Genomic DNA, 24918 nt, shown 5'->3' with positions numbered 1-24918 from the left:
ATCCCAGATTCTTTGTATCCAGCCTCCTTCCATAGGTGGGTCTACACTTTTCCTCTTGTGTGATATATATAGTGATGCCAAAAAATTATGACACCATAAAAGACATCACAAGAGGTCCATCTCCGGCTGCTGCCAGCTCACCCGGTGGCGACTCCGCATCGGGCCTTCTCTGTAGCTGCTCCTTGGCTATGGAATGCGCTCCCTATGGTGTAAGATCTTTACCAGCCTTTGAAAGCTCTCGAAACACATCTTTGAAAGTGATTTTGAACTGTTTTAATTGTAATTGTTTTTAATGGGTTATTTAGTCTATTTTTATTTATGTGAACCGCCTAGAGCCATCTGGGTGAGGCGGTATAATTAATAAGTAAGTAAATAAGATCATCCTGGAGAGAATCTATCTATGTGGTCGCTAAGAGTCGACACCAACTTGACGGCACTTAATCAATCAATCAGTCAAGTAAGTAAGTAAATGTTCAAAACGCAAGTCTTATTTCATAGTTTGTTTAATACTAGCTCTGATCATTTTCCAAAATGACTGCATTTTGGTACTGTTATACCAGAAATGTAAATAGGAACGTCATCAGGCCCACTGATTTTAATGGTGCTGAGTGGAATAAGTGTGCTTAGAATTTCAGCTGCAGTCTGTAGAATCCAAGGAAAAGTGTTGTGGTATACAAGGCCAAGGCAGTGGAGTGGAATCAGGGATATTAATAGTTTAATGAAACAGATATTATGTACAGAGAGGCAAGTGTAGACTGCTTTTCAGTGCTCTTGCTGCTGGCTGTAAGCCTCTTAGTTAGTCCTCTACTCCAGGACTGGAATCCAAGCAACTAAATCCCCTTTCAAAAGCTGGCCTGGATCAAGGAATGGATTAACCAAAATCACAGTCCACCCTCTTTATTCCTGTGCCTTATGCAGGTAAACATAAAGTGTGCCGTTGAGTCAATGTCGACTCCTGGAGACCACAGAGCCCTGTGGTTGTCTTTGGTAGAATACAGGAGGGGTTTACCATTGCCTCCTCCCACACAGTATGAGATTATGATTCCCATAGTCTGGGAAACATACCAGCAGGGATTCAAACCGGCAACCTCGGGTTTGCTGTCCATTAGGTGGAGGCCTTCCTTAATAGTATTTTGAAAGACAGATGCCTCTCCAGTTGCAATTCTACACAAAAGAAAACATCACATGACTGAGTACTGCCATGCTTGGCCTGACCAGAGGTCTCTCTAGCTCAACATTACGAGTTCTGACGGTGGTCAGCTGTGCACCTCAGAGATGTTAACAAGTAGGGATCAAGGGGGAAATCTAACCCTTTGTTAATTACAAGCCTCTGGAAATAACCAGTTTTGGAATGTGGAATATTGCATTGCTGGCAATTGTGTGGCTAGCAGCCACCAATAAGAACTGTCCTTCATAGGAGCCATTTTTGGAAGGAATAGAAATCGAATGAATAAATAAAATAGGAGCGATCCACTCAGAGGTGCACCTAGGTAATTTTGGAGCCTGGTCCTAAAGGCTTTTTGAGCCCCCTCCCCCAACAATACTTTAACACATTTTTAACGTGACCACACCATTTGAGACAGACTAAAAGGATTTAGGGGGCCACAGGGGATGTGGAGGCCCTGGACTTTTGCCCGGAAGTACAGGGGGGAAAGTGCCTCTGGATCCACTGGAAAGTTTACCTGTACAGACCCCATTGAGACAATGGAAGCACAGCAGAGCTCTTGCACAGCTCCCCTTTGTTTCAATGGGAGAACCTCTGGGAGGGTTTTTCTCTTTTAAAAAATCAATTTATACTAGTGGCCATTCCAACATCTCATGGATTCTGCAGGGGTAATATGAAGAATTCTGCAATTTCTCTTCAGTCCACTGCCCATTAATTTCAGTGGATGACCATATTATTTTGCTTTTCAGTGAAGATTATTTCTTTTTGTTTTGGCAGGGTCACCCTCTGCACAACCCTCAAGATGTTATACATTTCTATGATCAAGGTTGCAATGCGGGAGACACTGGAATCTTTTTTTGCTTACACCACATCTGCAGGATGATGCCACATCAGCCTGCATCATGATTAACACATGCTTGCATATTCAGCAATTGCCACAGATGGAGACAGTTTTTTCCAACATTTTCCCTTATTTTTGCACACAGCCGCCTGTTTAGCAATCTCTAAGAGTCAACAGTGGGAGGCCCCTGGCCTAAATCCAGTCCCTTGAGAGATGCTAAAGGGAAAGCATATGCTTTGCATACAGAATGTCTCTGGCATCTCTAGGTAAGGCTGGAAAAAAGTCAAGGCCCTTGTCTGAAACACTGGATTGCTGCTGCCAGTCAGAGTAGACAGCACTTAGCTAGACAGAACCATAATATGAATCAGTATGAGGCAGCTTCTGTGGTTTTCCTCCTCAGGGATTGGGGCTGTAGCTTCGTAGTAAAGTTTCTGAGGAGGCCCCAGGTTTAGTCTCTGGCACCTCCAGGTAGGGCTGGGAAAGACCCTTGTCTGAAACCGTGGAGAATTGCTGCCAGTCAGAGTAGACATATTGAGCTAGATTGGTCCAACTCATTGTGTGGCAGCTTCAGATGCAAACACACACCCACACACACCCGCCGCCACTGTTATTATGCTATGTGGAGAAAGAGCTGGCAGGAGAACTTGCTAGTAGGCCACCATCAGGGAGAGCATAATTTCATGGCTAACATCTCTCACTCTCCTCTCTAAGTGGCCCTCTAGGGAAGTTATTTGCTACGACCAAACTAGATGTTATGTTAAGCCCATTATTAGGACTAATGGGCTTGATTTTGTTACTTAACAAAAAGCAGCTGGATAGGGCCCCCCACCGATCAGGACTGAAGCATGTGGGGAGAAGCTTTAGCCTTCTGCCCCCACCATGGCACCATTCCTTATGGCGAAGAGGGCTGGTCCAGCTGCTCTGTGCTAGAACAAAATCATGCCCATCAGCCCTAATAATGGGCTTCACAGGGAGAGTACTGTTTTTGTGGTAAGGGGTGTTAATAAGGGTGCAGGCAGAGGGAAAGGCTGACCAGCAGCCCCTCACATTTTATAATTGTATATGAATAGAAATATGCGATGATGAATATTTATATACCACTTTTCAACAAAAGTTCCCAAAGCAGTTTAGATAGATAGATATAGATAATAAGGAAGATGATTCCTTGTCTCCAAAGGGCTCACAATCTAAAAAAAGAAACGTAAGATAGACACCAGCAACAGCCACTGGAGGGATGCTGTGCTGGGGCTGGATAGGGCCAGTTGTTCTTCCTGTGCTAAATACAAGAGTCACCAAGTTAAAAAGGTGCCTCTTTGCTCCGTTAGCAGGGCAATAAAGTGTGGCTGGGGGAGGGGGTGGACGTTGTAGTTCAGCAGCAGCTAGAGAGCCAAGGTTGCCTCCCCGTGGTCTCTAGATGCTCTGGCCCACCAGAGGCTGCTGAGTCCGGCAGTAGCGGAGGGCAGGTGGGGACACTGGCACCTCCCCCACCCACTGATAATCCTCCACCTGAGGCAACTGCTTCAGTTCACCCCATGGTGAGAGGGTGGCCCTGCTTAAAATATGGGTAGGTTCATTAAGGGAAAGGCGGTACGCAATGTATCCCAGAGTCAGACCACTTAGGGCCTGGAAAGGGCTTTAAATTGGGTCAAACCACTAATATTCATATTATTGAGTAATAGTGAGCAAAGCGAATGGATTTGTTTCAGAATAGGCCTCGGGGGTTCTCTGTGGCCGCCGGCCCCTGTCAACACCTTGGCAGCCAACGGGTTCCTGAGAACTCTTCAGAAGTGGCTCCACAGACATAGACTGAGTTACCCTGTTTGTTTTTATTTGTATATTGCTTTTCACCTCTGAGAGTTCTCAAAGTGGTTCACAATAATAAATCTAGATGTATAGATGGATGGTATTGCCCTCTTCTTGAAGCTATCTGTTTTTGGAATCCTAGATGATGACGATGATATTTATGTTTTATACTCCACCCTTCCTCCAAGGAGCCCAGAGCGGTGTGCTACATACTTAAGTTTTTCCTCACAACAACCCTGTGAAGTAGGTTAGGCTGAGAGAGAAGTGACTGGCCCAGAGTCACCCAGCAAGTATCATGGCTGAATGGGGATTTGAACTTGGGTCTGCCCGGTCCTAGTCCAGCACTCTAACCACTACACCATGCTGGCTCAATGGGCGGTCACTTGCCCCCCTCTTCTTCTCCCCCCGCCCCCACCGGATGCTGTTGATGGTCTCCAACGAACCCATGCTGATGTCCAGTTGCCATGACTCCTGGCTCTGCTTCCCTCAGAAATGGCAAAGGGAGGTCCTGGGGGTGGGGTGGGGTGGGGTGGGGTGGGGTGGGGGGCAGAGTCCTCTCCCCAATCCTCTGGGTATTCCTGCTGCCACTGCTTCTCTGGGCAGTTTATTTCAACAGTTCCCAACCCGTAGGACTCTCAGGGGTAATGGCTGGTGGAGCCACTGTGGGACAGGAATCTAGTAGACAATAATCTAATCTAGATGCCACCAAACCATCAGTTATGATTATTACCTCACATACCATACAATGCAACACTGACGCTGAGATCCCATCCCCACTGCTGTACAACTTTGAAACACATGCCCGTGCTGCTCTCAGAAGTGGGATGTTCTGCTCCCTCAGAGGATTGTGCCATTGGAAAGGGAGATGTTTCTTCCATTGGGAATAATGGAAGAGGTGTCCACCGCGTGATCACACAACACTCGGAGAGAGCAGAACTCTGCCTCCACCAGTGAAGGGTGTGTGTGTGTTTTAAAGCCATGGAGCAGCGAGGATGGGATATCACAAGTCTTTTAAAATAGATTTTTAAAAATGTTTGTGTATTGTATTTTATTGGAATTTTTTCCATTTTGTTTTGTGTTTTAATTGTATATTTTTATTCTATTGTCATTCCATTGTGAGCCACCTAAAGAACTCTTTGTTATAGAGCGGCTAGCAAATAAAGTTGTTGTATCTCACTGTCAGCCTTGAGCTGTGCAGTACGTGAGCCATGATTATACTGCTATTCCACAAACAGTTCTGAAAATGATTTATATAACAAAGGAATGAGAAGAGAGTTCCCCATCCCAAAGGGGCTCACAATTTATTTTTTAAAAGACAAGGGAGACACCAGCAAACAGCCTCAGGAGGGATGTCATGCTGGGCTGAATCGGGACAGTTGCTCCTCCCCTCTGCAAAATACAAGAAAGCCACCACTTGAAAAGGTACTTTTTTGCCCAGTTAGCAGGGGTTAGAATTACTGTGTTTTACTGAATAACTATGGCTGGATCAGAATGATGTAACCACATAACATTTACATTATAATATCAAAATATAACAATAATGTAGGCTGTCTTCTCATAATCACAGTGATCCTGGTTAAAGAGTTAACCAGGATTGCTGAGCCCTGGGAGCTGGTTGTGAGAATGCAAATTTTCCAGGCAATCCTGGTCAAACCTCTGTGGTTAAACCACATTTAATCAGGATAGAGAACCTATGAGCTGGGTCTCACGATCCGTGAGACCCAGTTTGGTGAGGTGAGTGGGGAGAGTGGGCTAAGTCTGCTCTCCCCGCTCACGAGCGGAGAGGGAGCCCTGGGTGGCCAGATTGGCCGCCCACACAATTGCCGGCTCCGTGACGGAGCCAGCGGGGGCTGGAGGGAGCGGGGGCCACATGGCCCCCACTAGCCCCAGTATGCCTTGCGCAAGTGCGCAGGGCATACTGGGGAGACCCCAGGAGATGGGAGGCAGCTTTTCGCCTGCTCTCTGGGGGTCTACTCATGAGTAGGCATGGCACAAAGCCGCATCGCGGCTACTCACGATACTAAAAACCAGGTTTGCAGAGCGCTTGCTCCGCAAACCTGGTTTTTGACCAGGGGTTCTCGAGCGGGTTATCCGCTCTAGAACCACAGAACTAGTAGCCAAGCCCAGTGGTTCTTACGATTAGCAAAAATCGGGCTAGGCTCTCCTAGCCCGATTTTTGCTAATCGTGTTAATAGCCCCAAGATCTGATTCTGGTTATCTTTTCTGGTTAAATGTGGTATAACCACAGTGGTTTGACCAGGATTGCTTAGAAAATCTGCATTCTCATAACCAGCTCTGCAGAGCTCAGCGATTGCTATGATTGTGAGAACACAGACATATCTATTTGCTGCCTTTCATGGTAACCCCCAAATTACCCAATGAGGTGGGTTGTCTCACCCTACCTAAAAGTAGGCCCATCACTAGCAATGTAAAACAATGTGCATGGTAGTGGTTGCATGTTCTCACCCGCATTGCAGTGTAGATTGAATTGGGCAAACCTATTCACACTGTGTAGGGGGAAGAATGGAGGACTATATCAGCAAAATGGAATATGTATGCAGAAGCTGCCTTTTGCTAACTCTGATAAAAGCTATTCCTGGAGTTTTTTTTACCCAATCTTTCTTCCAATATTTCCCACAACATCAAATTCTAGGACTGCTTTCAGTAGACACCTGAAGATTCATGTTGGATGATTCTTGGAGTCTCCAAACCAATCCTGAAGAAGTGGCAACCCTGCTACATTTCATCAGACAATCAGTGTACCTAGATCCTCTACTGGAGACAGCTCTTCGGGATTTCAGACTGAGGTATTTCCCAGCCCTGTTACGTAAGATGCTTTAGCTGGAAATGGCTAGGACTAAACTTGGAAACTTCTGCACAGAAAGCATGCACTCTTTCACTGAGTTATGGTCCCTCCTTGTCTGGATACCCATCTGCATTTCATCGTGAGTGCAGTTTCCAATCCATCAAGGGAATCTGTACACAGAAGCAACCTTCCCGGAGGGATGTCCTATGCCTGACCTTTTGTTGTGACCTTTCATCTTCTGGTTGTCATTTAGCTTCTAGAACAGGGGTTCTTAATCTTGGGTCCTAAGATTAGGGATGTGCACAAACCACGTTTCGAACACATCCCTACCTAAGATATTGTTGGACTACAACTCCCATCATCTTCAACTGCAATGGTCAAGAATCCCTGTTCTAAAACCAGAGATGTTAGGGTTTGACTGAGCCTTGGAAGTCAAACCCTTGGGCAGGGATCCACAAATTTTGGTTTAGTTCACTTCCCAGACACTATGAGGTCATTCACACAATCGAAAACTGTGTTCTACCCGGGTTTGGGAACTGTGTGTACTCCCGATTTTTGATTGTGTGAAGCAAGGTTAGAGAAAAACCTGGGTAGCTTTTTCTCCTACCTTGATTCCACACAATCACTTCTACCCAGGTTTTCATCTAACCTTGCTTCCACACAATCAAAAATCGGGAGTACACACAGTTCCCAAACCCGGGTAGAACACAGTTTTCGATTGTGTGAATGACCTCTATTTGTAGTCGCCACCATTCCCCTCTCTTCCCTCAGATCCTTTTCCAGCACACAGTCAGAGGGCTTAGGAGAGAAGCGGGTCTTCTGACAAGCCCTGCTAACTTGGCAAAGATGCACCTTTTAATGTGGTGATTCTCTTTATTTAGCAGGGGAAGAGTAACTGATCCTATCCACTCCCAGCACAGTACCTCCAGTGCCTGTTGCTGGTGTCTATCTTATGTTTCTTTTTAGTGAGCCCTTTAGGGACAGGGATCCATCTTATTTATTTATTATTCTCTGTGTAAAGCGCCCTGAGCCCCTTTTGGAAGGGTGGTATAGAAATCGAATTAGTAGTAGTAGTAGTAGTAGTAGTAGTAGTAGTAATTTGTTGTACTGGGAGGTGGAGATGGCAAGAAACAGTGGGAGCCCTCTCTGACTTCTCAGAAAGGATTCCTGCTGTTCCTTACCTCTTCAAAAATGGCAGTGGAAATGAGACCTCTGGAAAGGAGATCTGTGAAGTGCTGGATGTTCTGCTAGCCAGAGGGCTGGGGTCACTTGCCACTGGCAAGCAGATTTAGAGATGTCTGCTCTTGAGCTTTCAAGCTCATCTTCCAGTTCCAGAAGCATCAGAGCCATCCAGAGATGTACATTTAGGGTGGTATACATAATCAATCAATTAAATCCCATCAGTGAGGGAAAACAGAAATCTGCACGTGCCCTTTGTCTTTTCTAGGCAGCTTGTAGGAGCTGAGCAAGGGATTCTCTGATATGGGAGACATAGTCCAGCCTCCAGCACCAGCCTCAGGGATATAGCAGCTAGCTCTGAGGTTGCCAACTCTGACTTAAATTATTCCTGGAGATTTCTACCAGGGAAATATCCCCCCCCCCATATTTTTCACAATATCAAACCTCCCGAATTGCTTTCAAATGTCAGCTAGAGATTGAGGTTGATTCCTGGAGGCTTGGCATCCTTAGCTGGATGAAGCTGATGAGGGCTATTGTTAAAAATGTATCCAATTTTATTTAAATAAGGGATAGGGATGGCTGGCACCATACAAACACCAGTATGCTAGATAGATAGATAGATAGATAGATAGATAGATAACACACACACACACAATCAGAAATTATACAATAAAAGGACCAATACTACAGCAATTACATCATGTCAAGCTTTCTCAATACAAGAAGGCTCTTCTCCCCTCTAAAGGCACATTGTGTAGGGCTCTGGAAGGACTACCATACTTCTGAGACTGAGCTCTGGAATGGGGGTTCTGAATCCAGGTCAACTCCTTTCCCCCAATGTTAGTTTTTCCTTGAAAATTGGAGCTGTCCATTTCTAAGGGATCCTTATTAGTAAGGAAATATCTGTACTCCAATAGATCCTCCCCCAGCCCTCAAGAGTTGCCTTTCCTAAGTATTGGCCCCGTCTGCCCCAGACGGATTTTCTGTGCTTCAATGGGCTGGAAAATAACACCTTCAAACTTTTACAGAGAAGCAAAAGTGCTTTAATTACCAGCCATCTTGCCGCTGTGGCTGCTGCTTGCCATGACTTTCGAGAGAGGAGGATAAGATGAGATTTTCCTGCTTCAGTCTTTCTCTTGCCCTCCCCCAATAATTAAAAGTTTAAAGGTGCATTTGCTGGACAGCTTGGTTGTAAGTGCACAGCCAAAAAGGCTGCAGCAAAACAACCAGGAGAGGAGGCAGGATGGGCTTGGTACTGCTGGGGTTAGTTACTCCATGGGGAGGGAATGGCACTCTGCACATGCTCGTTTAAAAATCAACATGTTGCGAGCTGGGCAAGAAAATTCTGCAATCCGCAGAAAATTCTATAAACTGAGCAGATTTGCACAGTTTGCACCATTTAATTTGCTGTTTTGCATCATTTATTCCGGTTCCGCTTTTCTTGGGAAGGACAAAAACACCGAGGGAGTGCCTCACTGGCATCTCATGTAATTTTTTTTTATTGAGGGGGGGTGTTACTAGTGGCAGCAGCAGGATCAGAATTGGAACTGCAGTGCAAGGAGAGGGGCATTTATTATTTATTTAACATATTTGTATACCGCCCAAAATGCAAGTCTCTGGAGAGTTAACCTTCTCTTGCTATCGTCTGACAAAAATCATATTCTCAAAGCTGCTATTAGCTCCAGGAGGGAAGTTTCCATTGGCACTATGCATATAGGAGAAGGGCTTCAGAGGATGATCTTAATAGCTGAGCCAGGTTCATGTGGAAGTAGGCAAACCTCTAGTTTCTCAGAGCCTAAGCTGGATAGGGCTTTATAGGTGAAAAACAGCACTTTAAATTGAAATGGACAGGAAGCCAGTGAAGCTATTTTTAAACTGGCAAGACGTGGTCTGAACAACTAGTCCTCGACTGTATTTGAACCAACTGCCATTTCTATACGGCGGCCCCATATACAACACATTGCAGTAGTTTATCCGGACTGTTAGCATGGCACGGATAACAATGGCCAGATTCTCTCTATCCAGGAGAGACCATACATAGCTGGCATCTCAGCCTCCGCTGATGAAAGGTACTACATGCGACAGGTACCGCTTGGGTGTCAAGAACAAGTGCTGGACCTAACTGCAGACTTTAGGGCAGTACAGCTTCATCCAGAACAGAATGAACACTCCACCTCTTTGGCTGAACATAGCGGTTATTCACATAATGAAAAACTGTGTTCTACCCAGGTTTGGGAGCTGTGTGTGCTCCAAATTTTCGGTTGTGTGGAAGCAAGGTAGGAGGAAAAGCTACCCAGGTTTTCCTCCTACCTTGCTTCCACACAATAATTTCTACCCAGGTTTTCCTCTAACCTTGCTTCCACACAACCGAAAATTGAGAGCACACACAGTTCCAGACCCAGGTAGAACAGTTTTTGATTGTGTGGATGACCTAAGAGTCTAAGAGTTGGGTCAGTCTTCAAAGGCAGTGAGGCGATTCTCACAATTGCCCAAAAGCGGGCTAAGGGAGCCTAGCCCGCTTTGGGGCGATCATGTGTGGCAACGGGAGCCGCGTGTTTCCCGGCAGCTAGCCCTCTTAAGTACCACCCCCCCTTAGCCCAGGTTAGCAGAGCAAGCGCTCCGCGAACCTGGGTTTCCAGATCATGTGCCACCACAGCGTGGCTCTGTGCCATGGCGACACACAAGTAGACTCCTGGGCTCAGGGGTTTCTCCAAGATGCCCCACGCGCTTGCGTAGGGCATCTTGGGACTTCTGGGGGCCACATGGCCCCCGATCCCCGCAGCCCCCACCAGCTCCGTGACAGAGCCGGCAGTTTTGTGGGCAGGGGCGTAGCAAGGTTGGAGTGGGCCCAGAGACAAGATTTCAAAATGCCCTCCCCCTCACTGAAGCTCAGCTCATGAAGAAAAGAAATCTTAAATGAGCCTGAATTGTGGTAACAAAAACCATAGTAAAATCTATCTATCTATCCTATCTGCCACAATAGAACATCATCGTAAAATATTTTTTTAAAGGTTTTGTAAATTGTGGACAATTAAAGTCATTTAATGGCACTAGAGAAAGAGATGCTGTTCTGGTAGCTCTAGGTCTTAACACTCACATCAGTTTTGGAGGATGAATACAACTGAAGGAAGCCCGGGCGGGTGCGTGGCGGGGGAGTCAGTCATGTGACTTGCCTCTGGGGGCCCCCCAAGGCATCTGGGCCAACAGACAACTGTCTCCCCTTGCCCTATTATAGTTATGCCCCTGTCTGTGGGCGTCTGAGCCAGCCGCCCAGGACTCCACGGGCTAAGCCTGCTCTCCCCGCAGTGAGACTCGCCTCAGCCACTGTCTGCTGGTCTCTCCAAAGTTTTTCATTCCACTCTGACTACTAACAGAAATGGCCTGGGAAATCCTGGACTCAGATTACAAATACTAAGCTTAAAGGGAAAAGTCTTTTGGTCGCTCTACATGCATAGCAGAATGATGAGAGAATAAAGGAGTAGAAACTAGAGGAGAAGAGACTGTGCCACCTCAGACTGTATGGGATGGATATGTATGTGCATGCCACATTTTTAAACGTTCTTCTCCATTAAAAAAGCACCCAGAACAAAAACCTCCTTGCAAGTATACAGCTAGCACATCAAGAGGAGCTGTGAGCTAATACCATTTCCCCTTCTTCCGTGCTAATTTTCTGCTTGAGGGTTTTTGTGCAAAAATGAAACCTTGTGAATTCATTCAGAAATTGTATCCCCTCTACAGAATCAGCTGGAAAAGGCATTGGAGGTCTTCTAGTCCAGCTCCCTGCTCGGTACAGGACACTCTACCTGCAGCCTGGAGTGGGACAGTCCATTCTACCACATCAGGGAATGCTAACTCAGCAAAGAGACACCTTTTAAAGTGGCGGTTCTCTTATATTTAGCAGGGGGAGAGCAACTGGCCCCATCCAGCCCCAGCACAGCATCCCTCCAGTGGCTGTTGCTGGTGTCTACTTTATGTTTCTTTTTAGATTGTGAGCCCTTTAGGGACAGGGGACTATCTTATTTATGTATTATTTATTTTTCTATGTAAACTGCTTTGAGAATTTGTTAAAGAGCAGTATATAAATATTTGTCGTCGTCGTAGTAGGGATGGGCCACCTTATTCTGCTGCATGCGAGGATCTGGCCCAAGCAGTTTCTTCCTTTAGACTACCTGGTTGATCTCGTCCAGTGACAGTGGTTGAAGCTGTGCCTCCAAGATTGCACATGGCATGCGCATTACATTCAGACTTCCTAGAGAGCCAGCTTCCTATGTTCCTATCTGGCAAGTGGCCAGTGTGGTGAAGTTGGGTTCAGGGGGCAGCATAATGTTGGACAAAATTCATAACAAATTTGCCACATCTAACTTGCACCTCAGATGAGGTACATGAGGATTTAGATTGCATCATAATTAAGAGTCTAGAATATGAAGCCCCTACACACTTTCAGCCACCTAATGGCACAGCGGGGAAGTAACTTGCCTAGGGAGCAAGAGGTTGTCGATTCGAATCCCTGCTGATATGTTTCCCAGACTATGGGGAACACCTATATTGGGCAGCAGCGATATTGGAAGATGCTGAAAGGCATCATCTCATACTACATGGGAGATGGCAAGGGTAAACCCCTCCTGTATTCTACCAAAGACAACCACAGGGCTCTGTGGTTGCCAGGAGTCGACACCAACTCGACGACACAACTTTACCTTTTTCCACACACCTCCAGCAGGTAGGTACTCTGTCTTGCTGAGAAGTATCTTGACTCACAAGTCTGGCTGGGGGACAAGTAGGGGATGGAGCACATGAACTATAGCGTAGCATGGGACTGAATGCCAGGATTATTAAGTTAGCACAGAAAACCTCCCTCTGCCTTTGCTTCCATTTTCTCCTTTCCCTTTAATTGCTCTGGTTCATAGCACCTTTGAGCAAGTCAGCTTTGTGTGTGCACGCTTGAAATTGGCACAGATCTGAATACATCCCTTTATTCTGATACTCCCCCCACACACCAATATTCTCTAATAATCTGTGCCAAGGTGGGGGAAATACTAAATAAAATACAAAACCCACCCATCTACTTTGGCAATGGTGTTCTATTAGGGCCAATTTGGGGAACAATGTGTGGATTTTTTTTTAATAGCTTGTAAGAGAAAATGACAGAAAATGGGGAAATGTAATTTGCTATGGACTCCCCCTCCCCCCCACCTCTATTCACTGACTCCTCGAAAGGGATGCATATATAAATAATGAAGCACAGCCAATTTAATGTTTGAAGCCACTGAGGTCAAAGGGAGAGGGAGAGAAGGAGACATTAGCTTTGCAAGAGTGACAGGCAGCATAATGGCACACTGAAATATAAGGAGCACATTTAGAAGGATCCCATCCCTTATATAATATGGTGGGGGGGAAACATACATGTACTTTATCAAATAGCATATACAGTACTGACACCTTTTCAGCAAGTGGCATCCAAAGAAGACGGAAATCTTAGAGCTTTCCCCAGAATGCCCATAGAATCATAACTTGGCAAACAAAGAGGCACCTTTTAATGTGGTGATTCTCTTTATTGAGCGGTGGGAGGGGGAGTAACTGGCCCTATCCACCTCCAGCACAGTACCTTTAGTGACTGTTGCTGGTGTCTATCTTGTGTTTCTTTTTAGATTGTGAGCCCTTTGGGGACGGGGAGCCACCATATTTATTTATTATTTCTCTGTGTAAACTGCCCTGCGCCATTTTTGGAAGGGCGGTATAGAAATCAAATTATTACTATTATTTCTTGTTTACACAGTCAGACAGGTGTTATTGACTGGTTTGTTTTATCCAGACATCGAATCCTTCCCAAGGACCTGAGATGGCTGAATTTTATTATCAATGTTGTTGCTGTTATTATAGATATCGTCGCAGAATATAGGCTGTTACCAGTAAAGTTGCTTTTTGTAATTGGCTGATGGTGATTTCTGTGGCCCCTATGGAAGGGCGGTATAGAAATCTAATAATAATAATTATTATTATTATTATTATTATTATTATTATTAATAGATAATGTCAGAGGAGGGGAGCAAATTTCCCCAGATTGATATCTCCCCTCCCACCCCCAATTCCTGAATCCCTGTGATAACTTGAAGGAAAGGCACTTTTCATATAGGAACATAGAAATATATGAAGTCACCATATACCGAGTCAGACCATTGGTCCATCTAGCTCAATGTTGTCTACACTGACCGGCAGCAGCTCTCCAAAGTTCCAGTCAAGAGACTTTTCTTGCCCTACCTGGAGATGCCAGGGAATGAACCTGGGATCTTTTGCATGCAAAGCGGATGCTCTACCACTGAGCTGCAGCCTCACCTGTGAATGTGGTATATATGGGTCTCCCATCCAGGGACTGGCTGCACCAAGAACTGCTTAGCTTCAGCAAAGTAGTGCCTTTAGACCAGGGCTGCTCAACTTCGGCCCTTCGGCAGATGTTGGCCTACAATTGACCACTGTGGCTGGGGATTATGGGAGTTGTAGTCCAAAAACAGCTGGGGGGCCTAAGTTGAGCAGGCCTGCCTTAGACCATGCTCTGGGACTCAATTCTAAGTATATTATGCATATATACAGGTGAAACTCGGAAAATTAGAATATTGTGCAAAAGTCCATTAACTTCAGTAATGCAAATTAAAAGGTGAAACTGATATATGAGACAGACGCATTACATGCAAAGCGAGATAAGTCAAGCCTTAATTTGTTATAATTGTGATGATCATGGCGTACAGCTCATGAAAACCCCAAATCCACAATCCCAGAAAATTAGAATATTACATGGAACCAAGAAGACAAGGATTGAAGAATAGAACAATATCGGACCTCTGAAAAGTATAAGCATGCATATGTATTTAGTACTTGGTTTGGGCCCCTTTTGCAGCAATTACTGCCTCAATGCGGCGTGGCATGGATGCTATCAGCCTGTGGCACTGATGAGGTATTATGGAAGACCAGGATGCTTCATTAGCGGCCTTCAGCAATTCTGCATTGTTTGGTCTCATGTCTCTCATCCTTCTCTCGGCAATGCCCCATAGATTCTCTATGGGGTCAGGTCAGGCGAGTTTGCTGGCCAATCAAGCACAGTACACTGTATACTTTTCAGAGGTCCGATATTGTTCTATTCTTCAATCCTTGTCTTCTTGGTTCCATGTAATATTCTAATTTTCTGGGATTGTGGATTTGGGGTTTTCATGAGCTGTACGCCATGATCATCACAATTATAACAAATTAAGGCTTGACTTATCTTGCTTTGCATGTAATGCGTCTGTCTCATATATCAGTTTCACCTTTTAATTAGCATTACTGAAATTAATGGACTTTTGCAAGATATTCTAATTTTCTGAGTTTCACCTGTATGTTTGATACTATGTATCTATATAAAGAGCACTTCCTTCCCCATGAGTTTATTTCCATGTATGTTTAGGATAGGCATGAATGTGAAACACCTGATATTTTTCTTTCAGGAATCTTAAGATATGGGACAAAGTCCCCGTCCCCCACCACAATGCACTTTGCCCCTTCTCTGCCCCCCATCCCATATATGTTTTCTGGTGTTCCCACTGAGAATGATAGGACTGGAGGCTACTCGGAGACCATCCAGCCTTATCTGCTTCAGGTTCTGTCTCAATTCACACAATCACTAGCCCCCTATCGATGTTTAACTTGGATTATTGGGGACCATAGGAGTGAATAAGTCTCAAATGCTGGAGGTGTCTGCAGGATTAAAAGCAGGAGCAGAGGTGGGGAAGAGACAGGTTGTCCCCCCATCTAATAAGCCTAACAACACACTATAGAAAAAGCCTCCCTCTCTCACAGCACTCCATGAAAAAACCTGCAATTTCTGGCCAATATTCGGCTGGGGGGCTGGACTGCTGGGTCCCTGCGATGCATGATAGGCCACTCCCTGCCCCCACATTTCTAGGGCCTTTAACCTCCATTTTTGGGACTTGTTACGCCCACCAGGAACCTAACCCCCTGATTTGCATTGCCGCAATGATTCTGTATTCACAGTTGTTAATGGAACTGGCCCTGGGATGTTTTGTTTCCGTATCCACAGTTTAGCAGAGAACGGAATCCCCACGAATATGGAGTTTCTCCTTTATAGGGAGCAGTTCCCTGTGTGCTCCCTTCTGTTTATGTTCAGGGTGGGAGCATTATTTGGTAGAAAACAGTCTATAAATAAACAAACAAGGCATGAATGACTGCAAATGCTCATGCACAAACTTAGGTTTCGTTTCAGTAGGGAATGAAAACTGAGAAACAGAGTTAAGGGCTTCATGGGGAAAGTGATTTCAGGAGCAGTTGAGAGGGGTGGGACTATGTACACTGTTGTGATTCTAGTAAATCCAAATCCTTCTTTGAAAATCACAACCCACCTGGAGCCATAGGGACCATGCTGGCTAACAAATAAAACAAACAGGTAGAAGCAGAAGGTTTGTAGGGGCAAAAGGTTCTCCTCTGTGTGGTGTTTTTGGTTAATCCATTACTTAATCCAGGCCAACTTTTGAATGGGGCTTGTGTTCCAGTCCTGGACTAGAGGCAGGGCTAACAAACAGTCAGCAGCAAGAGCACTGAAAAGCAGTCTGCACTTGCCTCTTTGTACATCATGAGGTCATTCAAACCATCAAAAACTGTGTTCTACCCAGGTTTGGGAGCTGTGTGTAACTCCCAGTTTTCAGTTGTGTGGGAGCAAGGTAGGAGGAAAACCTGGGTAGACTTTTCCTCCAACCTTGCTCCCACACAGTGATGTGCTTCACACAGTTGGTGTGAAGCACTGGAGCGGGTTCTACACGGAGAGCGGGCTTAGCCTGCTCTCTTCTCAGACGAGCAGCCACTCGTGGGTGGATCGGCCACCCACATGACTGCTGGCCCCATCACAGAGCCAAAAGGGACGGCGGGGATCAGGGGCCGCACAGTCCCCAGAAGTTCCAGGATGCCCCGCGCAAGCACACAGGGCATCCTGGAGAGACCTCTGAACCTAGGAGGCTGCTTGCAGCCTCCCGGTGGGGGTCTCCTTGTGTGTCGCCATGGCGCAGACCTGCGTCATGGCGACACACGATCAGAAAACCCGGGTTAGCGGAGCGCTCGCTCTGCTAACCTGGGCTAAGGGGAGGGCTACTTTGGCAGGCTAGCCACCAAAGAGCCCCCAGGCTCTCCTGCGAGTTCTCAGGATGGGGAAAAACCGGGCTGGGCTTCTTTAGCCCGGTTTCCTCCCATTGTGAGAATAGCCTCCGTCACTTCTACCCAAGTTTTCCTCTAACCTTGCTTCCACACAACTAAAAATTGGGAGCACACACAGCTCCCAAACCCAGGTAGAACATAGTGAGGCTCTTCACACAAGCAGTGTGAAGAGCCTAAAGGGGGTTTGCGGGGAGAGTGGGTTTGACCCACGCTCCCTACAGACGATCACTCAGTTGTCCCTGGGTGGCCGGATTGGCCACTCGGATGATTACTAGCTCTGACACGGAGCCAGTGCGAGCGGCCGGGTTTGGGGGACTCCTGGCCCCTGGAAGTCCCTGAAAGCACTGTGTGAGTGTGCAGTGCCTTCTGGGGAGCTCCTCACACTGGGAGGCTTGTTGTAGCCTCCCTGTCGGGGGGGGGGGCACTCAGTGCGGCACGAAGCCGCACCACACCAATACATGATCATTTAACCCACTTTTTGGAGGCCCTCGCACTCGAAAGCCAGGTTAAGAGGCGGGCTACCCAGGAGGGTTTGCCACTGAGCCGCCACCAGGAGCCGTGCAGCTCCTGTTGGTTCTCACACCCGGCTAAAATCAGGCTGGGCTTCCCTAGCCTGATTTTAGCCACCCATGAGAATAGCCTCAGTATTTGATTGTGTGTATGAACTCCGTATCTATTTCTTTAAACTATTAATATTCCTCATTCCACTCCACTGCCTTGTCCTCACATCCCTTGGATTCTCCACTCTGAAGCAGGGGGCTTCATGAAAAGGACGTTGGGAACCTTCTCCTCCTCAATGCTTCTGCTTGATATGGGTTTGGTTCCGTGGAGGCCTTTCAGCTAACAAAGTGTACTCACTGGAGTGATCAACACTGCTCATTTTTTTTGCAGTAGGTCAGCCTGGGGGAACCGCTCTCTGGATGAACAATGAAGCAAGAATTAGATTTCTGAAGCATGAAGATCCCATAGTGAACAATGATGAATATCAGAGGGGGTGAGCCATGGAGCCCACTGACAAGAAGCCTTTTGCTTTGTAGGACTATTTGCGGGGTGTAGAGAAGTGTAGCTTTCAAAGTTCAATGCCTGTTTTCTAATCCAGTCATAGATAAGGTTGCCAACTGGCGGTTGTTTTATTGGCTGGATTTGAAAAAACTGTCTCAGACAACCAGTTCTGGTAACTGAAAAGTCAATAAACTCCAGATTCTGGAAGACTAATCCTTGATTCCACGGGTGGAGCCACCATTGCACAGGGGGTTCAAAGAACCTGGGCCACCATGCCTCAGGGGCCACCGTGCCTTAGGGGGCCGCACCCCAGCCACACCCTTGGTGTCTGACGTCCCATTTGTAAGTAAAATCCAGCCAGGAAGATACAGTAGCTTCTCCCTGCTTGCAAAGTCAGGGAGAGGCATTCCCGGACAACCTGGGAGCCCAGTGCTGGCTGAAACCTCTCAAAAATGGAGCTGAATGGGAGGTGTGGCTGAGGTGGAGGGGGTCACCAGTGGCAGGCTGAACAGGAGCTGCTGGCGTCCTCCCTACACTACTGCTTAATTCATAGATTCACACAACAGGAAAGGACTAAAAATAATTCACTCTTTATCACCGCAAGGGTACTCACCAGCCTCTGCCATCTCATTAATCAGGCTGTGCAATGCATGCCCCAGTTGGGCACAAACGGAGAGTAGCTGCACTACAGATGCACTGCAGAGCAAATATTTTCATTGACTCAAGCAAGCAAGCCAAGTGACATATTACAAGGCAAAGCACTCTGTTAATTTTATATCCTGGAATCAGTAGCGGCCCACTCTGAATGCACGTGTGCACACACTGCCTTGATACTGCTGCCTGGAACAAAACTCATTCTGCATATAGATGCGCAGTGGAGGTGGGGTGGAATAGAGGAAACATTGGGACCATGGGAGGGATTTACTTCTCAGCTCTAAATATGGCTGCCAGATCCATAGGCATGAGCAGAACCCACCCACTATCAACCCAAGGACATATTTCTCCTCTCATCAAAATAAAAGCATTACTAATAAAAATATTACAAATTGATGGCACAATAAATATAGTAGTATTGATATTAGTGTTAGTTTTGTTGTTATGCCAATAATGTGCATAGTGCTTTATAGAGTGACATCAACAACAACAAAAGGAAGGTCCCTGCCCCTATTATCTTACAATCTGCATTTTGATAGGAAGGAAGACAACAATAGGAGAGACCTGGAGGATCCAAAGAGGGTTTGGTATTAGGGGGTGAATGCATACTTAGGCTTTGTTTTGGCAGGGAGTGAGGACTTAAATTGTTAAGTCCAAGCCTTCATAGAAGAGGTGGGCTCTGAAGCAGGCCTGTAGCCAGTCTAAAAGTTCAGAGGGGGGACAAAAAAAAAGGAGGAGGGACTAGACAGCTTGTGGCCTGGAGCACTTATACTAATTTGTTTTTTTTTAAGGGTGGGGGAGATAACAATTTTGTGTGGGGGGGGTGCCCTAGTCCCTCCCCCCAGCTATAGGTCTACTTTGAAGAGGGATGCAAAGGAAGAGAGAGAACTGGCATCACGTTCTTGTTCTAGAAGTCAGTTCCAGGTGCAAGGGGCAGCAAGGGAGAATGGGAGGAGCTACTGAAGGAATCAGGAGAGCTTCAGAAGGCTGTGAGTGGAGCGAAGGTCTCATGAAGGACATACCAGGAGGAGGTTAGGGTAAATGTAAGGATAGGGTTGGGCAAAGTTCAGAACCAGATTGCTAGTTGCTTCTGTGCAAGAAATCAGTAAAGTGCGGAGAAATGGTTTGAAGCTGGTATAAGCAGAATGTGTAATATTTGCATTTACCACTGTCCTGGGAGATGAACATTCGAGCTATATTGATAATATGCCCATGATGGGAGGGGGAGGGAAGAGTGCTTCAAGTGGCCCTTTTTTCCAGACCAGTGCTTAGTGGAAATACAAGCTTAATTGGCATAGCAACCAGGGAACCAAAGGTAGTCCAATATCGATTGACAATTAGCTAGGCTTAATCAGGAGGAGGCTGTTGTTGGGTGAGGGTGACGGGGGGTGGGGGGCAGCAGCTCCTGGTTCTTCATAGGGTTTGTTGTCTTGCTAAGACACTGGCTTAGCCTTGTGTGAGGTTCTTCTCATTTGTTTAATCACAGGACTGGCTGATCTGAATTTCTTTCATACAATCTTTGAATTTCCTTTTTCTGAACAATGGAAAGTGGAGGGCTAACTCTGAAGAATCAATTTTCTGTAAGGGAAGAGACATATTGAACATCACTTTATTTACACAGTGATCAGCAACCAGTGGCTGCTGGGGCCAGCCTGCCCTACTCCAGGAGATGATGTCTGGCCTTCAGTTGCCAGTCCAGAGACAAATTTTGAAGGTGGTGAAGAAAAGGAGATTATTTACATGAGATAGTAGCAGGTCGCTTTGGTGTTGGAGGAGTCAGAGTGGGCACAGCCCATGGGCAAGTTGGAAGGACATAGGTCCAATGGTAGCTCCAGATGGGGACAAGTGCCCCTGTCAGACAAGTAGTTTGTCCCCCCCCCCACCTGCCCCCTGGGGTCTAACATGTGGGACACAGCTCACCCACCCATAAATGTACTTTGCCCCTTCTGTGCCACCCTCAATTTTCTCTCTCTGGTGCCACTCATGCACAGGTCTAGAAATCGGTCAAGAGTAGAGAGATGATGGGTAGGAAACAGGCAGGCAGGTTCATTTCCAGATCAGGACTCTCAAGGGTGGCTTGAGGTAGGTCTCTCAGGACCCTGGACAGTGCCAAAGAAGGGCACTCTCTCAATTAAGCCCTTTAGGACTTCCTGACCCTGCCTGACTACCCATAAGACCATCCTTCTTTGGCTTCACCTGCTTTCTGAGGAATGCAGATCCTTATACGGGCAGCCCTTTGGATTGCAGTTTAGCAATCCAGGGTGTGCCGCCCTTTGTTATTTCTTACCAGATGATTTGTATGTGTTGGCAAGCAAGCTCTGTGAACTGGGGAGTGTTGCCCCTCAAGTGGAATATGGCTGGGGGGTGGGAGGTGGGGTTATTGGTTCAGGTTCAAGGGTCATCTGGTTGTTTGTCCCAGGCCCCCCCTTAATCATCTACTACTACTACTATTACTGATAAAGAGTGCCGTTGAGTTGGTGTCGACTCCTGGCGACCACAGAGTCCTGTGATTGTCTTTGGTAGAATTCAGGAGGGGTTTACCATTGCCATCTCCCGTGCAGTATGAGATGATGCCTTTCAGCGTCTTCATATATAGTTGCTGCCCTATATCGCTGCTGGAAACATTCCAGTGGGGATTCAAACCAGCAACCTTTGACTTGCTAGTCAAGTCATTTCCCTACTACTATTTGATGTATTATTTATTTTTCTGTGTAAACCACTTGGAGAACTTTGGTTGACGAGTGGTGTATAAATATTGTAGTAGTAGTAGAAGAAGAAGATGCCTTAAGTGGCACAGCGGGGAAATGCTTGACTAACAAGCAGAAGGTTGCCAGTTCGAACCCCCACTGGTACACCTATATCGGGCAGCAGCAATATAGGAAGATGCTGAAAGGCATAATCTCATACTGTGCAGGAGGAAGCAATAGTAAACCCCTCCTGTATTATACCAAAGACAACCACAGGGCTCTGTGGGAGCCAGGAGTCAAAATCAACTTGATGTGGCACACTTTACATAGTAGTAGTAGGAGGAGGACTATTTATATACCACTTTTCAACCAAAAAGTTCTCAAAGCAGTATACACAGAAAAATAAAAATAAAGAAATAAATAATAAACCAGATGGTTCCCTATCCCCAAAGGGCTCACAATCTAAAAGAAACATAAGGTAGACACCAGCAACAGCCAGTGAAGAGATGCTGTACTGGGGATGGACAGGGCCAGTTGTGCTCTCCTTTCTAAAGATAAGTGAATCACCACTTAAAAGGTGCCTCTTTGGCTCAGTTAGCAGGGATGGGCCACTGGCCCATTGCCATCTGTGCCCACCTCCAGGCATCTGGAAGTCAGTCTCATGCCACGCACGGTCCTTCTTTCCCTCGCTAGTCTGAATTAGACTATCAGCCGTCTTGTCATTCTCACAATTATGGTAGCTTGTGTGTAGTGTGTTCTTTAAACATACTTTCCATGCATACCCCTGCTAACTTGGCAAAGAGGCACCTTTTAACATGGTGATTCTCTTTATTTAGCAGGCGGAGAGTAACTGTCTCTATCCACCCCCAGCACAGTATTTCTAGTGACTGTTGCTGGTGTCTATCTTGCATTTCTTTTTAGATTGTGAGCCCTTTGGGAACAGGGAGCCATCCTATTTATTTATAATTTCTCTGTGTAAACTGCCCTGAGCCATTTTTGGAAGGGCAGTATAGAAATCGAATGAATGAATGAATACGTGGTGAATTTGGGGTCCTAATCTCCAGGGCACTTAGAAGTATGGACCAGGAATATTAGGGAATGGAAATTATAAAAAGGAATCGAGATTGGAGAGTATGCGGGGCGAGGGGGATATGGACACTGCTCCCAGGCCAGCATGCTTATGGAAAATATCCTTAGCTTTAGTTTCCTGGTGAAGAATTAGAAGACGACGTGTAAATAATAATTTTTTTAGAGTTGGTATATGGTTTGTATGCATGAGTCACCTGGGCAGAGGGTTCTGGGATGCTCTCTCAGAATGTGTGCCCCTTAGAGTGCTGGACTAGGACTGGGGAGACCCGAGTTCAAATCCCCATTCAGCCATGAAACTAGCTGGGTGACTCTGGGCCAGTCACTTCTCTCTGTCTAACCTACTTCACAGGGTTGTTGTGAAAGAGAAACTCAAGTATGTAGTGCACCGCTCTGGGCTCCTTGGAGGAAGAGTGGGATATAAATGTCATAATAATAATAATAATTAATAATAATTAATGGGGCCTAATGATGGTCTCTTGCCTGGGGGCCCTCCACTCTCGGATCCTTCAAGCTGGTAAGGTTGCCAAGCACCTCTTGTGTGGCTGTTGCCATTTCTCTCTCTCTCGCCTCATCACAGGCAGCATCAGACAGCAATGTCAACGTGCTGAGTGAGTTTGGCCTCAGCCTGGCCTGGCCGCCGACTCTTTGCACCAGGCGAGGATGGATGTTCAAGCTCAGGGAAGGTCAGGCTGCAAGAACAACGTCAAAGCAGAGCTAAAGGGAAAGGATTGTGGCCGGGAGCGACGGCTGGGAGGAGGCAGCTGAGTCCGCCACAGCAAGCGGATTGAAAGCAAAGCCTGCTGTGAAAAACACTGGGCATAATCAGGTCAACTCTTCTTTTTCACTGTCAGCTGGAGGCACTCATATATCCTAGGCAGGGGGTTGGCGCTTGCCCCACAAAGCTCTGGAAAAAACGGTAGCCATTTGCTGGGTCCTGGAGAGGGAAGTAAGCACTTGGTGGTTGCTAGGCAACCCAGTCTCCTCCTGCTTCAGCAAAACTGCAAGCCAGGTTGCAACTTGGTGCCCTCTGCAGGCTGCACTGCACATGCGCAGGAGGTACCCATCATGCGACCTACAATGTTCTCAAAGCTTCTGGAGCCATTGAGCGTGGTGTTGCCCTGAACTGGATTGTGGTATCGGAAGCAGACTCTAAAGTGGGGCCCAGAGGCTGGTGGAAATCCAGTTTTGTTCCATTAAACTTATTCCAGAGTGGAGCCCAGGAGTTCTGCGCAACTGTAGTTCTGCTTCGATCCAGGCGCTCAGGTTTTGCAAAACTAATGCTACTTCATCTTACGAGCTTGCATTTTCCCTCTGTCAAGCAAGCTGAGATCTCACAGAGCTCTTCTATGAGTCAGCAGCTGAGGTTTTGCAATGGAGATCAGTTGTGGTCTTATGGTGCACTTTGCTCCTCTAGCCATCTTCAGTCATGCAAAGCTTACTTTATTTTAAGCACCTCACCTCGGCAAATGTCACTTGAGATGAAACTGATCACAAAACCAAGCCAAAAAAAAAAAAAAAAAAGTCACAACCTGTTATTAAAGTGGCATGAATTGGCATATCTGGGCAAATGCCTCATTTCTCCATTTGGTAGCCCGGCTCTGTCTCTTCCTTTCCTGTCATATTTATGCCCATCCAAAGATTTAACTGATGGAGCAGCATCCAGGACCACAAATGGTTAAGAGCCTCCACCTCTTATGCAATGCCTATGGTTAAAGTGACTTGTTCTATTTGTACAAGGGAAGAGATACCGAACAGAAAAGATTGTATTACCAAGTCTGGAAGGCATTTGTGGATTATTGGAATAAATAAGACATATGTTGATTGCATTGTCCAAGTCCATGGGCTGGCATGATTTTAAATACAATTCTTTTCTTTAAAACACGCGCACACACACACAAACCTTCTGTATCATCACCAATAGATCCTCTCCCAGAAAAGTGCCCTACAGTCACAGTTTGTCATGTCACATGGCAGCTCCTCCTCCTCCCTCCCACCCCAGTCTCTGGATCTTGTCGCTGCCTATTTGTCCTCATGTGCTTGGGGAGCCCAGGAGGAGCGGGAAAAGAAAGTAGAACAAAATAGCTAAAGGGGGGTAGAGACAGGAGCAGGCAGGGTAGTCAGTGGCGCCCTGGCCAGACAGCTGTCACTCTCAATCATGTCAACAACTGATCGCTCGAAGTCACTGGGCATTAGAATATGGCACTGTACCAATCCTGGATTGTTACCATGGAGTGATCCTTCCTCCCAACCCCTGGAATGCACCCATGGAGAGATGGGCAATGTCTGGGATGGTTGCTTCAGTCCAGATCTACCTTGCCATCCCCGCATTACTCTCAGCTATAGTTACACTTTCAGACAACCTCCACTCTCCTCTCTTCTCTTGCACATAAAAGAGAAGCCAGAAACATGGTGGAAGTTGTGCATCTCCATCATAACTGGAAGAGAAAAACCAGTGTTTTCTAGAAGCAGATTGGACTGGGGCAGGGGGGACAAAGGTTCC

General features: G+C 46.4%; 1 long non-coding RNA gene across 4 annotated transcripts; it reads left to right on the top strand.

The window, feature by feature from the left end:
- LOC128329217 (uncharacterized) lies at positions 1-24239 on the top strand. 4 transcript variants are annotated; one of them, XR_008309568.1, is made up of 6 exons: positions 1-3570; positions 5125-5231; positions 6463-6616; positions 17878-17980; positions 20129-20222; positions 22996-24239. It is a non-coding gene; the product is annotated as an uncharacterized LOC128329217 (long non-coding RNA). The 4 variants fall into 4 exon arrangements; XR_008309571.1 differs by lacking the exon at positions 20129-20222; XR_008309570.1 differs by lacking the exons at positions 17878-17980; positions 20129-20222.
- Positions 24240-24918: the final 679 nt, after the last annotated feature.

This window comes from Hemicordylus capensis, chromosome 6 (assembly GCF_027244095.1).
Source record: "Hemicordylus capensis ecotype Gifberg chromosome 6, rHemCap1.1.pri, whole genome shotgun sequence".
NCBI lineage: Eukaryota > Metazoa > Chordata > Lepidosauria > Squamata > Cordylidae > Hemicordylus > Hemicordylus capensis.
This window is presented reverse-complemented; position numbering and strand designations above follow the sequence as displayed.